Source organism: Aotus nancymaae, unplaced genomic scaffold, assembly GCF_030222135.1.
Source record: "Aotus nancymaae isolate 86718 unplaced genomic scaffold, 86718_ANA_hifiasm-v0.15.2.pri h1tg000014l, whole genome shotgun sequence".
Lineage (NCBI taxonomy): Eukaryota > Metazoa > Chordata > Mammalia > Primates > Aotidae > Aotus > Aotus nancymaae.
This window is the reverse complement of record NW_026988425.1, coordinates 11,648,575-11,665,191: the sequence shown is the minus strand read 5'-3', so window position 1 is coordinate 11,665,191 and position 16,617 is coordinate 11,648,575. Positions and strand designations below refer to the sequence as shown.

The following is a 16,617-nucleotide window of genomic DNA, read 5'->3' as shown; positions in this document are numbered from 1 at the left end:
ACTAGTTAAACAAAAATGTTAACATAGAATATAAAAATGGCACTGTGCACATTAAAAAATATAGTTACATAATTCAGAGCGAAAACATTTCTTAGTTTTTCTTTATTTTGATACAAGTTCTCACTTTGACTTAGGCTGAAGTGCAGTGGTGCACTCATAGCATACTGCAGCCTCTAAGTCCTGAGTCTCCAGTGGTCCTCCCACCTCAGACTCCCACATAGCTGGAACTACATGTGCACAACACCACATCCAACTAACTTTTTTTTGTAGAGAGGGGACCACTGTGTTGCCTGGGCGGGTCTTAAACTCCTGACCTGAAATAGTCCTCCCACCTCAGCCTCTCGAAGTACAGAGATTACAGGTGTGAGCCAGCCACCCCAATTTACCTCTTACTTGTCTTTATTATATATTCAGTGTTTCTTTTAAAATACATATATTTTGTATCTGAACTGTGTAGATGAAAGTATTTTTTCAAAGAATTGATGCTTTGGTTGACTACTTGTATATTGGGGGAAACGGTAATTTTCAAAACATACTAGAGTCTACTTTGCATGCTCTATCAGCCAGACGTATCATTTCTTTTAATATATTTGCAATATTCACATTTTTTGTTCTTATCTTGGAGAGACTCACTGTTAGATGGACTACAGAAACAAACACAAAACAATGCAACTTTTATTATCATTACATTTGGTAAACTAAAATTTCACTTTTTATTTTCAACATGTTTTCAGGTTAATATGCTGTGATCCTTCTGAATGGAGTTATTAATTTTGTATTAAGCCCAAAGTGCATATAGCAGTATTTTATATAATAGTTATAAGCAGTCAAGTTTTTTTGTTTTATAAAAGAGTATATTGCTCAAAGTATAGATTTCTTAAGTGAGAGCCTGTAATAGCTTAGGTGAATGGAAGGGGCTACAGAACCTGATACGCTTTTCATTTTGCTTCATGTCTCTGTGTTACTGTAAAAATGAAGCAGCATTTGAGGACTATACAATTTTCAACAGCGTGCTTTGTTGTTTGTAACATTGTTTGACAGATTTCCTTTGTTTTTATTTTTTAGTTGTACATTTAAGCTGATGTGTTGCTGTTTAAATATTTGTCAACAGTTACATGATTTTGAATTCCTGCACCAGTTGGGTGATACATTGGATTCTATTCTCTTCCAACCCATTCCTCATGCTGATTTTATTTCCCCATCACAGTGCAATTTTCTTTGACTTTGTCACTTTCATTTAAGTCGTTTTACAATTGAGGCAATTTGAAAATCTCAAAACTTGGGATGGTAATCTTTTAAATTTATACTCAGGTTATTATTTTTGAAAGAACAAGATAGATTTCACTTGATGTTTGACTGTTAGTGTGTATTCATCACAATTTTGTGTAGGAAGGAAGAAGAATGGCAATTCATTCATGTTGCTCATTTACTGTCCTAGACTCGAGGCCATGGGTGGTGATGCTGCTGTAACAAAATAGCTTCTACTGTGTTACGGTGTGCGCTGTTGAAAAGACATGATAGGATCAGTAGTCTCACACTAAGCCGAAGGAAATCAAGTTCTTTACTTCAGCTTTCAAGGTAGTTCAATGTAATTAATTGATCCCTTATTTTATTTTTTTATGAAGATAGACTCTTACCACTTTTGCTCTCAAGTGTCAAAATATCACCATAATAAAATACAGAGGCACTGTGGTGAATGAAAGACCTATTAGACAATTTTTGCAGTATTGTGATTACTAGCTTCATGAAACTATGAAATAGTATATGTAAAAAAGAGTATAAGTCACAGCATTCTCTACAACGGCATTCACAAAGTGATTTATTTACTAAGAAGTGACATTAAGATACGGGTATGGTCTACGGCCATACCACCCTGAACGCACCTGATCTCATCAGATCTCGGAAGCAAAGCAGGGGTCGGGCCTGGTGAGTACTTGGTTGGGAGACCACCTGGGAATACCGGGTGCCATAGACTTTTAAAAAGAGAAAAAAAAAATTAAAAAAAAAAAAAGATATGGCTATGAAGTATGATTCTGTTTTTAGGTGTTAGTTGTTTAGATGGCAGAAAAATTAATCTATATTTTAGAATCATAATGAAGTAAAATATTATTTAATTTGAGGGCAACACAACTAATTCACAAATATATGTGGAGAGAAGAGAGATTTTAATTATCTTTCGCCATCATAGAACAGTTCATCATTTTTAATACTCTACCACATTATTTATTGTGTAACAAATCTTTAAAATAAACATGGTCATTCCTATTTTTGCAGATTAAGCAACCAGATCCCAGAAGTAAAAAACAAACAAAAAAAAAGACTGTGTTAGACTTCATAATTAGTAGATGCAAAGTCTTAACTGGGTACAGGTACAGTGCTGGTTAGTTTTTGATTGTTGCTACAGCTGGCCTGTGCTCCATATCACAGATCGTACTGCTACTGGGGAATTAGAATCTGACAAAAATGCAATAGAATAACACAGCAGTGCAGAGAACAGACAGGACCAGTAGTAACTTTGGTGTCAATACTGTTGTTTCCCAGTCATCTTGGTGTCTCTTGACAGCACCTCTTATTCTGTGTCATTCATCAAAAGGGCACCTCCGTCTGTGATCAGTGAATGCAGAATGGAATTCTTCCTGCTTTGGTTGTTTCCTCTCAGTGCCAAGTGCTGCTCCATTATCTCGTCTGTTGTCTCCCTCTTGCTGCCTTGCTTCAGCTTGTTGTGCTGCTGGCGTTTTAACAGGGATGCTCTCTGTGTCATAAGCAGCTGTGCATTCTGTACAAGCCTCAGGGTCTTTCTCCTGGGTGGTGGGTTTCTGAATTATAGAACTGAGACTTCCACTCGTCACTTGATATTTTGGGCTTCCATTTCCTTATTTGGAAAATGGAGATACTTAAATCCAAACAGCACAGGGTTATTTTTGAAACAGATTTAGATAACCCGTGCAAGAATTTTTGAAAATTGTAAAATGAAAGAATCTTAGCAAAACAGTCCAGCTGAAAGTGCTGAGAATTCCAACATGATGTCAGCAGAAGGCATATGCTTATTTGCCATCACTATTTTTAGGATCATGCAGAGTATAACTAGTGCACTGTGGAATGGATACTTTTTTGGGGTCTTCTCAAAGTCATTGTTAATTGAGCCATTCCTGCGTGCTGAGCAACCCACAGAGCACTGGGGACACTGAGATGAATCCCTGAGCCTTTTCTTCCAGGAGTTCAGATGGGGAATTGGGAGACTGCTGTGCCATAATAGAGGTTTCAGATATCCTGTGGGGGACTTGAAGCTCTTGAGCCAGCTTGGAAGATTGAGTTGAAACTTCCCAGTAACGTTAATAAGTAATAGCCAGTGGCAGTCACTTTTCCACTTCACTCAGAGTAAAAACCAATACCCTTCAAGTGGCCCCCAAACCACCATGACCTTCACCACCACTTTTCTCTTTGATTTCGTTGTCACTGGCCCAGGTACGATTTGGTTCCAGACATTGATCTCCTTTCTGTTCTCCAGACTCACCAGGCACATTTCCCATCTCACGGTCTTTGCCTTACAATTGTCTCTGCCTGGAATATTTCTTTCTCAGATTTCTGTGTGGCTCACCTTCCCACCTCTTGCAAACCTTTGGTCCGATGCCACTTTCCCATTAATATCTTCCCTACTCAGCCTACTGAAAATGGCACTCCTGGCCAGCTTTAGTTTCTTCATGAGAGTTTTTACTTCCAACACACTATCTGTTACACTTGTCAGTGTCTGTCTCCACTGGAACATGTGCTCCATGAGGGATAAGACTTTTTCCCTCTTGTGCAGTATAGTGCATTTTTAGCTATGGAAAGAAGGCCCACAGATATCACCTGTGTGTGAGCCAAGCACTGTATGGAAAACTTTGCGAGAATGATCTCATTCATCTGATGATCCTCACACCTAAGCCATGAGTCAGGTCCAGCTACCTCCTGCAGTTTAAACAGGTATAGTAGCTTGCCCAGGCATCAGTGACTACATGGGAGCAGCAGGTTTTGAATCTGGGTAGACTGCTGCTGGATCCCACATGTTTAATCCATACCCTAGAGTCTAGGTAGGAAAGAGAACATGGTGTATCTGGGACCCTGAAAATAGCTTCCTATGGTTGTTGTGATGACTGTGGGAGGCAGTGCAAGGCATTGAGCCAGTGAGGTGGGCAGGAGGCCGATGATCATGGCCCCTTCTTGCCTTTGCAATGCAGTTGGGTTCACGTGAGAGTCATTGAAGAATATTAAAGGTCAGGGATGAGGTTGTATGACATGATCAGTCCTGTGTATTAGCAAGATCACTCTGGCAATTGCATGAAGAATAAATTGGAGAGTCAATATGTTTGGGAAGCCAGTTTGGAGGTTTTTGGAGTGGTCCAGGCAAAAACTTGACCAAGAACTTAACCAGGTAAATTATAGTGAAAACAAGGGGAGAGGGTGAGTTTAAAAGACTTTGGGAAGGTAAACTAGACTGAATCATAGCACATGTAGATATAAAGGGCATGTGACATAGAGTTCTTGAAGACACGTCACTGGGAGGGATAAATGAAAAGTCCCATTTTCTTACCTTTTTAACTATATTTTCCATTTTTGTCTACATTTTAAAAACATAGATGATATATAAGTATATAGTATATGTAGTATATATGTTTATAGTATAATATAGTATATTATAGATGCATATAGTATATAAATACATATTTATACTACATGTGTATTATATATATACTTCTATATAAGAATATGTTTAATATATTAAATATATATATGCATTACTTCCATTAATAAACTATATTGTTAAATATTGTAACATGCTCACATTTGGAAATTTATTACATTTCTCCCTCCACTATTCACCAGCACGACCTATACTTTGATGTGGAGCCAGAAGTAGTGTCTAATGAAAACCCCTTTTTGGAGCTCACACATACTTCTGGGAGAGATCTTTAAATGTGGCAAATATAAAAAACAAATATAAGTTATTCATTAGAAACAGTAGTATCATTATTATTATATAATTTAATAGCACATCCCTCCCCTAAAAAATTCACTCCTGTGCCAGGCATGGTGGTTCACGCCTGTAATCCCAGCACTTTGGGAGTCTGAGGTGGGCGGATCACGAAGTCAGGAGATTGAGACCATCCTGGCCAACATGTTGAAACTCTGTCTTTACTAAATACACAAAGCAATTAGCTGGGCGAGGTGGCACATGCTTGTAGTCCCAGCTACTCAGGAGGCTGAGGCAGGAGAATTGCTTGAACCCAGGAGGCAGACATGGCAGTGAGCCGAGATTGCAACTGCACTACAGCCTGTGTGACAGTGCGAGATTCGTCTCAAAAAAAAAAAAAAAAAAAATCACTCCTACAAAAGATTGATTGCCTTCCTAGTGCTGCTGGACAAGATGACTGAAAATGAAGGTCAGTTGTGGCCAATAGCAAATGAAGTGGCCTGGGACAGGCAGGGCTCTCGTAATGCCTCTCAGAGTTATCCATGGCCTCTTGTTATATACTTGATGTTTTGTACTGTAGGAGAATTTTCCAAAGTGCAGTGCTTCACGTGAGTTTTTCCGTATATATATATATATTCTTTTTCTGAGACATGGTCTCACTTTGTCACTGAGGCTGGTGTGCAGTGGGACAATCTTGGTTCACTGCAACTTCCACTTCCTGAGTTCAAGCAGTCCTCTAGCCTTAGCCTCCTGAGTAGCTGGGACACCAGGCACATGCCACCATACCCGGCTAATTTTTGTAGTTTTTGTAGAGATAGGGTTTTGCCATGTTGCCCAAGTTGGTCTCGAATTCCTGAGCTCAAAGCTATTCATTTGCCTGCCTTGGCCTCCCAAAGAGCTGGGATTACTGGTGAGAGCTGCCGTGCCAGGCCTTCTGCAAATCTTTATGCTTATTTTGTAACAGATTTGAATGCTAAGGGGACTTCTTTTTAGGGAATGTGAAGATTAAGGATAAACAACTCTAGTCTTCATTTTCTTATCTCTAGACTAGGAAAATAACTCTCATATAGGTTTATTGTGAGGGAATTACCTGAGATACTCTTTGTAGCGATGAATAATATTGCAAGTATTCATCAAATTGCAATTCACAGTAGTAGGATTGGGTTAGCATCTGAATGATTCTTGTATGATTTGTTGATGGAATTTAACTTAAAAAATATTTTCAGTGGATATATGTAAAGTGTACTGTCTTTAGAGTTTCCATATTAAGAGATTAAAAGGTTGAGTTTAATAATATAATCCTTTTGTTTGGAAAAGTAAGCCATAGTTAGAAGAATTTGTTTTGTGAAAGAATTCGTGTATCTCAAACCCTAAATCTGCCATTATGATCCTAGTTCACACACAATCAAATATTACCTGGCACTCAAATAACCAGAAAGCTCGATTAATTATGAATTTGTCATAAGAAATTCATGAGAGGTGAGATTGTGAACTGTGTTCACAATCTACTACTTGTGGCCTGTAGGTTAATATGATGGCCACCACTTCACTTTTATTTTTAAAGAAATTGAACCAGTTTTGACTCAATATGTGTTCACCTTTGTCTCCAAGACACCCTCAGCTCTTATGCCCAGCACCTTCACACACACACTTCATCTACTGCCCCTCATTTAAATTTGTGACTCTAGGTATGGACAACGAAAAATGTCTTAGGGTCAGCATAGTATTGGCATTTCCGTATACTGTTTTGTTTTTTTTAAATTATTTTTATCATAATCTGCTTTCTAAAATATTTATAGTAAACCCTGAGGAATTGATGATACTAGACTATTTCAGCTGACAACATGGCCATTTTGATAGGTTGCACTATGAATAAGATGAAGGTTATAACTTGTGAAGCATCAGTCCAATGATTTCACGACAATGATTATTATATTAACAGGCAGAGGGAAGAAGGGTTGGACCATTCTCTTTGTTCCTACTTGTTTGAGTATTTATAGTGGGATTTTTTTTTTTTTTTTTTTGAGACAAAGTTTGGCTCTTGTTACCCAGGCTGGAGTGCAATGGCGTGATCTCGGCTTACCGCAACCTCCACCTGCTGGGTTCAGGCAATTCTCCTGCCTCAGCCTCCTGAGTAGCTGGGATTATAGGCACGTGCCACCATGCCCAGCTAATTTTTTTGTATCTTCAGTAGAGATGGGGTTTCACCATGTTGACCAGGATGGTCTCGATCTCTTGACCTCGTGATCCACCCGCCCTAGCCTCCCAAAGTGCTGGGATTACAGGCGTGAGCCACTGCGCCCGGCTATAGTGGGAATTTTAAAAAATTTTTTTTTGAGATGAGTCTTGTCCTGTCGCTCAGGCTGGAGTGCAATGGCGTGATCTTGGCTCACTGCAACCTCTGCCTCACAGGTACAAGTGATTTTCCTGCCACAGCCTCCCCAGTAGCTGGGACTACAGGCATCTGCCACCACACCTGGCTAATTTTCTGTGTCTTTAGTAGAGACAGGGTTACACCATGTTGGCCAGGCTAGTCTTGAACTCCTGACCTTGTGATCCATCTGCCCACCTTGGCCTCCCAAAGTGTGCTGGGATTACAGGCGTGAGCCACTGCACCCGGCCTGTGGTGGGAGGTATTCTAACGAAGGAAGTTCAAAAAGTTTCAGAAATAGAGAAAATCTTCCTGTTTTAAAGCAGTTAAAGGAGCTGATTTGCATAAAATCCTCAAGAAGTTCAGCTGAGATGACTTACTATAGTGGGTGACCAAGTACACAGTAACTATAGGAACAATCACCCGATCACCTAACAGAGTACTATAGGAAAAACAGCACTACGGTATTTTTCTTATATTCTGCAACATCAAGGCTCTTTGTAGCCCACTTCATGCTTTAGTGTGCTATTTCTAATAAGCCTAACATTTCATGCCTTTTTTTGTCTTTATGCAGTTTTTTAGTAGGAGTTCTCCTTGAGTCATCATTTGTCCTTCTCTTCAGAAGTTCCATGCAGCAAACTGAACTACGAAAAAGTTGTTAGTTACTCCTCCTGATTTCTTTTGTCAGTAATAACAAATATAACTATGGCTTTGAAAGGCACCTTGACAGTTCATTTTGTAAGGGATCTTTCTAGGGAAAAGAAAAAAACAAAGCAAACATACTTCTGTCTGTCTATGAATTCCCCTTTTGGCATCAAATACAGACTCCAAGATGGCAGCTTTTCTCTGAAAACGTGAGTGACATAAAAACATGCTATTCCCTGGGAGCAGGTTCTTCCCTAGTGAGCCTAGCACAGGTCAGTGTGAAACAAGCAAGCAAACAAAACACCAAAAGCTGTGCTGGTTCTTTATCCTAGAGGTGACAGAGCTGGAGAGGTTCCCCATGTTTTTGTAGGCCCTGTATATTTATATTAATTCCTTCATTTGGTTTCAATATAGGGTATTTAGGTATGGGCCACAGGGACTGAAGTAACTACCAGCAGTTCAAAACAATAAACTCTCTTAAGTATGATTAGAGACATTATTACATAGAATTAAATCCTTGAATGTTTAATGATTGCTAATTCACTCCTGTACTTTAGTATAGGTTATAGTGCTTATTTTTATTTTTTCGTGGAAGTGAGAAGCAGAGATTGAGAGTTTGAACATTCTGTAATTTTATATAAAGTTTCATAGGTGATCACTTTTTGGTAGTAACTTAATTGCTCATGGAATGCTGTTGATCATATTTTTAAAGGCCATTAAGATTATCACTTCATACAATGCCTTTTATTTGTATATCATTGTTTGCTTATCTTCTTCAAGGAAAAGCAGGCTATGTACGTACATACCTACTGCAACTTCAAACTCTCATTCTTCAAGGAAAAGGCAGCTATGTACATACGTACCTATATGCAACTTCAAACTCATTCACACTCTTGGTAGGAGTTAAGGTGGAAATCACAGTACATGTACTAACTGTGCCATGACCAACTTGCTGACTGGATATATGACTTAATATATTTGATCTTATTGAAAGAAATAGAGTGTTTAGAGAAGGAAATATGCATTTGAAATAAAGAAAAGTATATTGAATGGTCTACGCTAATTTAAAATGATCAGATTTTTCAATAAAACAGTATCCTTTACAATATATCTCATTAAATATTTGTGTTATTTCTATTCTATTAAAAATACCGTATAAAAACCTAACAGTAGCTGTCTTTCTTGATTAAAAGTGGATGGGCATCATAGTGGTATATTTTTACATCTATACCCTTTTTATTCTCTTCCCTGAAATCATGCAATCCTAGAATTTTTACTGTCGTAACATGTTAGGCCTCTTGAGAGCTTAGCGTTGATTTCCTCAAAACCCTTCGTGTTACAGTGAGGAAATGAAACATGGGCGGCACTCCAGGACTCAGGGCTCTGACCCAGAGTCTGTCAGTCATCATAACGGAAAGATGTAGTCATGCCGTCTACAGCTTTATATGTTGTTTCTCCACGGGGTGTCAACAGAGATTTCTTGTTTATGTGATTCCAAGTGGCTTTTTGAAGGAGAGAGATTAGAAACTCACTTTCCAGAGTATATTTGCCTTCACTTGAAAGTTTAAGAAGGGATGCATTAGTTTTCTCTTTGAGTACTTTATAAAGAGCAGTTCGGTAGAAAATAAAAGAAGAATACGGATTATTGGCAAAGTACCGTGTAAGTGCAGACAATCTTCAACGGTTACAGGATCGCTAGCTTAGGTTGTGCTGTGGATTATTAAAAATGATTCATTTGTATTTTGGAAAAGAAATTATTGTCTTTATATGGATTATGATTATTCTATTAATGGCTTTATTATGGGCTGTGAATTGAGGTATAAATATGTGACTTAGGGTAAATGTTTGGAGTAATGAAACCTATTTATTTTCCACTGCTGTTTGATAAATAGTCTTTGCATTGCTCAGAATACTTAAAATTCTTTCAGTGAAATTTTTATAACCTCATTGGAGTTTACATTCTGACATGGAAACTTAATATTCTATTTAATACACTGCTTTTGAAAGGATATTTAAATGTGTTAAGTCTCTATTACATGTCTGTGGATTTCTAAGTGAAGGTTAAAATACGTGAGAAACTAGTTAGATAGATAAACCCCAGAATTGCATGATAAATTAGCAGAGCAAACTGACCCATCAGAAAATACAGAAGAGATTACAAATCGATGCATCATTGACTGGCAAAGAAGTGATGTAGAAAATGTGATTTAAATTGTGTTGTGGGGCCATGTATTCTGTTCCAATGAATTTAGTAATTATTTAATTATGTTTTCTACACATTTAGTTTGTAAATTCCTCTACCGTTACCTCCTCCTTCATAGTTGCATATTTCTGGAATATTTTCAGTCGTAGGATTTTAGAGTTTTGTTGTTTCTGTTTTTCATCCTATCTGAACAGCAGACTACATGCCAATCTATGAAGCTCTTGGTTTGGTCATGTGTTGCATTTCCATCAAGGAGCAAGGACCCCTGTATTACCTGCCCGTCATACAGTTCCGGGTGCATTTTTGGTGCTTAGCGATTTTCTGTACTGCCATTAAGAACATTAACTGTGCCTCTCTTCCTCTGTTCACCTTCCATGTATCATGAAATGTGTTGCTTTATGTAGCTCCAAATTTATTGCATCTTTATAAATACAGCAAAAAGACAGTTAAGAAAGAAATTAAAGGAGGAACCTTTTTTCTCTAAGTTTCCACAAAGAAATATCCTTCCAGTATACATATGATACAATTCTTTTATTTAGAATACATTTGCTGACCAAAGTAGACATTTTCACATTTTTATGAGTCTATCCGGATGTTGGGATAATGTGCAAATGATTCTGAATAAGTTGTGTTTGGAACGCCTGTGGAATATTGGATGTTAAGCTGCAAGGGCAATTTTCAGCACCTCGGCTTTCTCTGTCATCTTGCTTCCGTCTGTTGGTTTCTAAAAAATATCCTCCCCAGCCCAATAGAAGTGCCCAGGGCTTCAGGCACAGAGAATAACTTTCATATAAAGATGTGAGAGTCTAGTAAGAGCATATGAAACTGTGATACGTTAAACCAGTGTGCAGTGTGTGCCTGTCTTCTTTGTAGAAATCGGAGATAATTCAAATGCTCTATGACTCTGCATGGTGTCTCAATGGCAGGAAGTTACAGATAGGCCAGTTGCTGCTCCCAGTTACCTTGGGAAAACAAGCAGGCACTTACCTGCACAGAAGGCCAGCATGCTGTTCCAGTCACCTCATATGTAGACAGCTTGTCTGTTTCTTACTCTATTGTGATAATTACTTCAAATGGTGACCACAGGATTGCTACTGAGAAAAATTAACCCTTTCCTGATAGGTCAGATTTTCAAAGCAGGTAATTAGTAAACTTGCAGGTAGCTGGCAAGCTCAGCCTTTCTAACAGGTGTAAACCAATTTGTTTTAGAAAGTACACATAAAATTACTACATGTATCTACGTGGCATGGTCAGTGGGAATTACATTGCGACAAGTAACTGTAATTAAGATTATTGCACAGTTATAAAAATTGTTGACTTATACAAATAAATTAATCTTTATGCTTTCTATTGCATTCATTATCCCTTCATTAACTTCCCTGTTGGGAATGGAAAGAGATGGTTTTTTTTTCCCCTCAAGAGCAGGATTTCCTAGAGACTTCAGCATGTGCACAATAGAAGCCATGTGGAATAAACAGTAAGATCAGGGTTGTTGAAGAAGACTAACGAAGAAAGAGAAAGAGAACCTGAAAAGTTAGGGCACAGGGCACATGTCAGCGCAGACACAAGTTTTTGACTTAATTTTCTTTTAAATGCTTTTATTACGTTCAGAAGACTTGAATCTGCATCCTTTAGATTCATGTGAGTACTTCTGGAGTGTCAGCTGTGGACACGGTTCAGCTCTCATTTATCTCTGGTCTCTCTTCTGAACTGTTTAACACTCCATTTTTCTCGAAGTAATTCTTTTCTTAGGTAAAAACTGTTATTCTCCTTTGGTTTTTCTCTTACCACTCTGACTGTTCTTTTGTTTTCTTAGCCAGTTTATTCTTCCCTACCCAACTGTGGGTATAATTCCTCCAGGCTCAGCTGGAGATCTTTGCATCTCATTCTGTCTGTCCTGGTTGAGATCACTCACGGGCCATCATAAACATCTCTAAATTGACATCAGCAGCCCAGCCTCTCCCTCTCATTCTCTAGATCCCCACCCTCCTGTTTCACAGACATCTTAAGCTTGGCATGTCCAGAACTGAACGTGTGGTTTTCTCTCCACTACCATTCCTGTTGTGAGTGAGTGGTATAGCTGTTTACCTAACAGCCAAAACCATAGGAGTCATTCTTGGAACATTTCCCTTTCTTTGGTCCCTTGGCTGGTGATGAGCAAGCCTGTTGGCTTGTTCTCCATGATGTATCTTGCCTCTGTCCATCCTGTCCTTTTTTTGCAGCCTGCCCGCCACTCTGTGCCATTATTTCTGTCCTGACTTCCTGGGTTATTTCTTTTATCAGCCTACATACATCTACTCACTCTCCTCCTCCTATTCATTTTCCTGATAGGAACAATATTTTGGTTGTTTTAAGTGCATGTTACGCACATTTTAATATAATTTCTCAGCTGAAAACCTTTCTAGGTCCTCATGCTGTTTTAAGACAGAGTTTCTTAACCTCAGCATTCTTCCCATTCAGTCCGACATGATTCCATTTGTTGTAGGGGGATGTCCTGAGCATGGTAGGATGTCTAGCAGCTGCCCTGGTCTCTTTCCACTAAATGTGTCAGTAACACCCCCTCCCCACTCCTACCACCACAGTTGTGGCAATGTGATAACCAAAATGTCTCCATTCAGTGCCAAATGTGGAGGTGTGGGTGGGGGGCTAAATTGTCATGTGTGGAAACCGCTGCTCTAGGGATAAAGAGCCAAATCCTTAGCATTAGCCTAATTCTGTGTTCCTGCATTATCTAAGCGCTGCCTCAGAGGTTGGTGATGTCCACCTGCTGTTCTCACTTTTCCCTACTCTGGCTGTCTCCCTGTTTCTCAGTATCCTATGGTCTTTACACCTCAGAGTTTTTCCTTAGAATGTCCTATTTTTCTGGAGCATTCTCTCTCACTCCTGCCACCCACATCCCCTAGTTAATTCCTGAGTTTCCTTCATGTTACACTTCCAAAGTCTCTTTCTTGAGAAACGTAATCTCTAGTCTCCTAGAATAAGTTATGTACTTGAATTATACTCTTGTGTAATTCCAGTGATTGTGCTTTAGAACGTTCATCACAATGACCACAATAACAGATGAATGTGTTACTAGTCGTTTGGTTTGTGTCTCTCTCACCACAATGCTGCCTCTATGAGGTCAGGGCGCTGGCTGTTGTCATTCCTCAGTTTTATGAGTGCCCACCACAGGACACGTTACTAATATCATTAGCAGCCACTAGTGGGATTGTACTCTTTGGTCGAATTCAACAAACCATTATGCTGTTGATTGGCATATTTAATTAGGTAGTATGTGAGAGGCTTGAGCATATTTGGGTTCAGAAGGTAAAGAGGCACATGAGTGTTGGGAAAGACAGGGACCACCAAATTAGCCACTTGATTGCAACCAATGAAGCAATGATCCAAAGACTAACCCTAAAGCTTTGAGTTGTGGTGAAAGTCACTAACTCCTGAGGGAGTGAGAAGCAGCCCGGCTGACAATTCCTGGACTTCATTACATACCGTGTGTCAGAGATACCTGCTTATAATATGGTCTAGCATAATAAGCCTAAAGATGGTATAAAACTGAGACTTCAATGAATTATAGTATTTTAATTCTGATAGGGATAGAAGCACTAGTTTTAATCCCCATGTTTCTGGCATTATAGGGTTTAGCACAAGGCCTGGCCTATACTAGGTACTCAGTAAATTAACCCTCTGAATGGATTGAGTACATAATGTGTCTGTAGTAGAGTTACAGGTTTTTGCAGCTCCTTTCATTTAGGTAACCAGTCATTCTGTGTAATTCTGTTGGGATTGTTAATTTCACTTCTCCAGGCTAGGGATGTGACTCATGACTGCCCATCTAGGATCTTATCTCCCTGATCACACTGATTGGTTCCTGGATGAGCATCATTTCAGGAAGGGCCAGTCAGAGTCCCCCATGAAAATGAAAGGGATGCTGAAAAACAGAATCTTTTCCCTCCTCTGAGATATCAACCTTTTAGAGTAATGTAATTCCATAACCATTGGTGTCCGTCTCAGCACCATGTAGAATGAGTATATCCATCAATATGATCAAGCAGAGGCAAGTAAAGAAATGGAAGTAAGAGGTGTGGAGTGGGTGGCAAAACACCACGCATACACCTGCCCTTTGTTCCTGGAGCCAATGAGCCAAAAGCCCCAGTACTCTGGATTTTTCATGTATACAGGGCAGAACATTTTACTTTTTTCCTTGAACTTATCTGTAACTTGCCATACTCTTAATATAGTACTTTAAAATAAGGTTTGTTACTCTTTACTAATGGAATATTCACCTTAATTTTGTTTGTGATACTGCACGGTTTGCAGTATTTTAGCTAGATTAATTTGTGTGAGATGGACATAGCAGCTCACGTTAAGCTTAGTTCCCTGCTCATATCAATGATCAGTGGTGCTAGAGGGCTTTGTCCTAATAACATTTAATTTCCTATTGAAGGTTGATGATTGTCAGAGCATTAATTAATCCTCCTCATTTCAATGGACACCCATCAAAGACTCTACCACCAGCATTGTGGCCGCTTGCACTATCCAGGTGATGGATTTCTGGTTGGGGAGTTTTATTTTAGCTCTTGACTCAGCAGGTCTAGAGCTCTAGCTAATTTTATTAATGTAAAATACCAGTCAGGAGTTCTGAAGTCACTACTTCAGAAAACCTAGTCTCCCTCCTGATAGATAATCAGATTTGGTAAGCTGCAGCCATTTGAATAATAAATAAGAACACATTTCTGTCAGAGTAGGAGGTAACTTTAGTTGACAGGAAGTGGATTGATCTGTTACGTTAGTTTTCTAAGATACCTGTCTAGATTGTTTTCCAGATAGTAAAGGGAATCCTGATGCGTTCTTGTATTGTCAGTGCCAAGTAATATTTAAATGCTTATTGTCAGAGTTCTGTCTGACACACGTACCCATCCATGGTCTGTGGTAGAGAGAATGTTTTTCCTGCTATCAGGAAGGAACGCTCTCTCCCTCTTTTTAGTTCACTGCCTGTTTATGGGATGTTAACCAGAATAATATTTTTGGTGGAGTAGAAAATAAGGCCAAAAATGCATTTCCAATGTGAGTGGGACCTCTGCAGGGTTCTGCTTGATACTACCTGAATCAGATTCACGTCACCTTTGTCACCAGTCTGGACCACTTGTTAGATGCATTGGTAATGATACTGGACAAGCACAATGAAATCTAGGTGTTTTATGTAGAAACTACACACAACTGTGATCAAAATAGAACTTACTTGTAATGTTTCCTTTCACAATTTTGAATGACTTAAAACTCGAATACATGGGCTTTCATTATGTGCCTTTTTTAACTTAAGGGTTTCATAACCATGTGTTCACACTTCCTAAGCACATTATTATCTATTAGAGTTTTAAGTATTTTTGCCGAAAGCCAGTTCCTCTTCTTCACATTAGTCTTGATATTAATTCATTTCTAAGAAATGACAATCACTATAGTAGTATATCTGGTATCATCTTACTGGAAAACCAGTCAGATCTATTGAAAGAAACCTTCAGACAAGTTGAATTTAACATAGTTTATCTGAGCAAAGAATGGCATAAATTGGGCAGCTCTCAAAACGAGGAGAGATTCAGCAAACTCTACTCAGCAAAGTGGGCAGATAGTATTTCTAGACCAGGAAAGAACAGGAGGTATAGAAACAGCCTGATTGGTTACAGCTCAGTGTTTGCCCTATTTGAGCAAGATGTCATGAGGCATTTGCCTTATAAGGACACAGTCTTATCAGTTGGCAACTTGTGATTGGCTGAAGTTTGACTACTGTGATTGGGTGAGACATAGTTACTTATTGCAACAATAGACTCTTAAATTGGTTTGCTCTTGGTTGACACACTAGGTTAGGTTGCACTTAACTACATACAGCAGTAGCAAATTTAAGTTTGTTTAACAGAATCAAAAAGTAAGCATACAATCAATTAAGCAAGCCAGTTCAGAAAGGAAGGATTGGTTTACAATGGAAGAAGCTAATTGAGGACCAAGTTTTGGATTATCTTTTAAAGAGAATGAGGTAATTTTGAGAAATATTTGGTAAACTTAAATATAATTTAATGGTAATATATTAATTTATACAAAAGAGAAACAGGTTTGACATTAATGGAAGTTAAACATTTCATAAGAAATGTTCTAAGTTTGAGATTTGAAAGTCAAGAAATATGGCAGAGAACTGCAGTAGAATATAAAATACAGCTTATCTGCACCAAAGAGGAATGGCTCAAGTTGAGTTGAAAACTCTGTGAAGGAATGATAACATATGTCACAAACCAATTATGGGATTACAAGATTTTTTTCAGGTATTGAAAAAATAGCTCTGAAGAATGTACATCTTTTTCTTTTTAAGTTTTTACAAAAAAAAAAAAGTCAGCATTCAAGTACTACTTGGACAGTTTAGTGTGCTAAGTGCTGTTCTTAAATTTCAGAGATGTGTGTCACTCA

At 38.6% G+C, this 16,617-nt stretch overlaps 1 protein-coding gene and 1 non-coding gene across 8 annotated transcripts in view; both read left to right on the top strand.

The window, feature by feature from the left end:
* CTNND2 (catenin delta 2) overlaps positions 1–16,617 on the top strand; it is a 935,473-nt gene that overhangs the window by 218,303 nt on the left and 700,553 nt on the right. The window lies entirely within an intron of this gene.
* On the top strand, positions 1,856–1,975 carry LOC135275067 (5S ribosomal RNA). The gene has a single exon (XR_010342781.1). It is a non-coding gene; the product is annotated as a 5S ribosomal RNA (ribosomal RNA).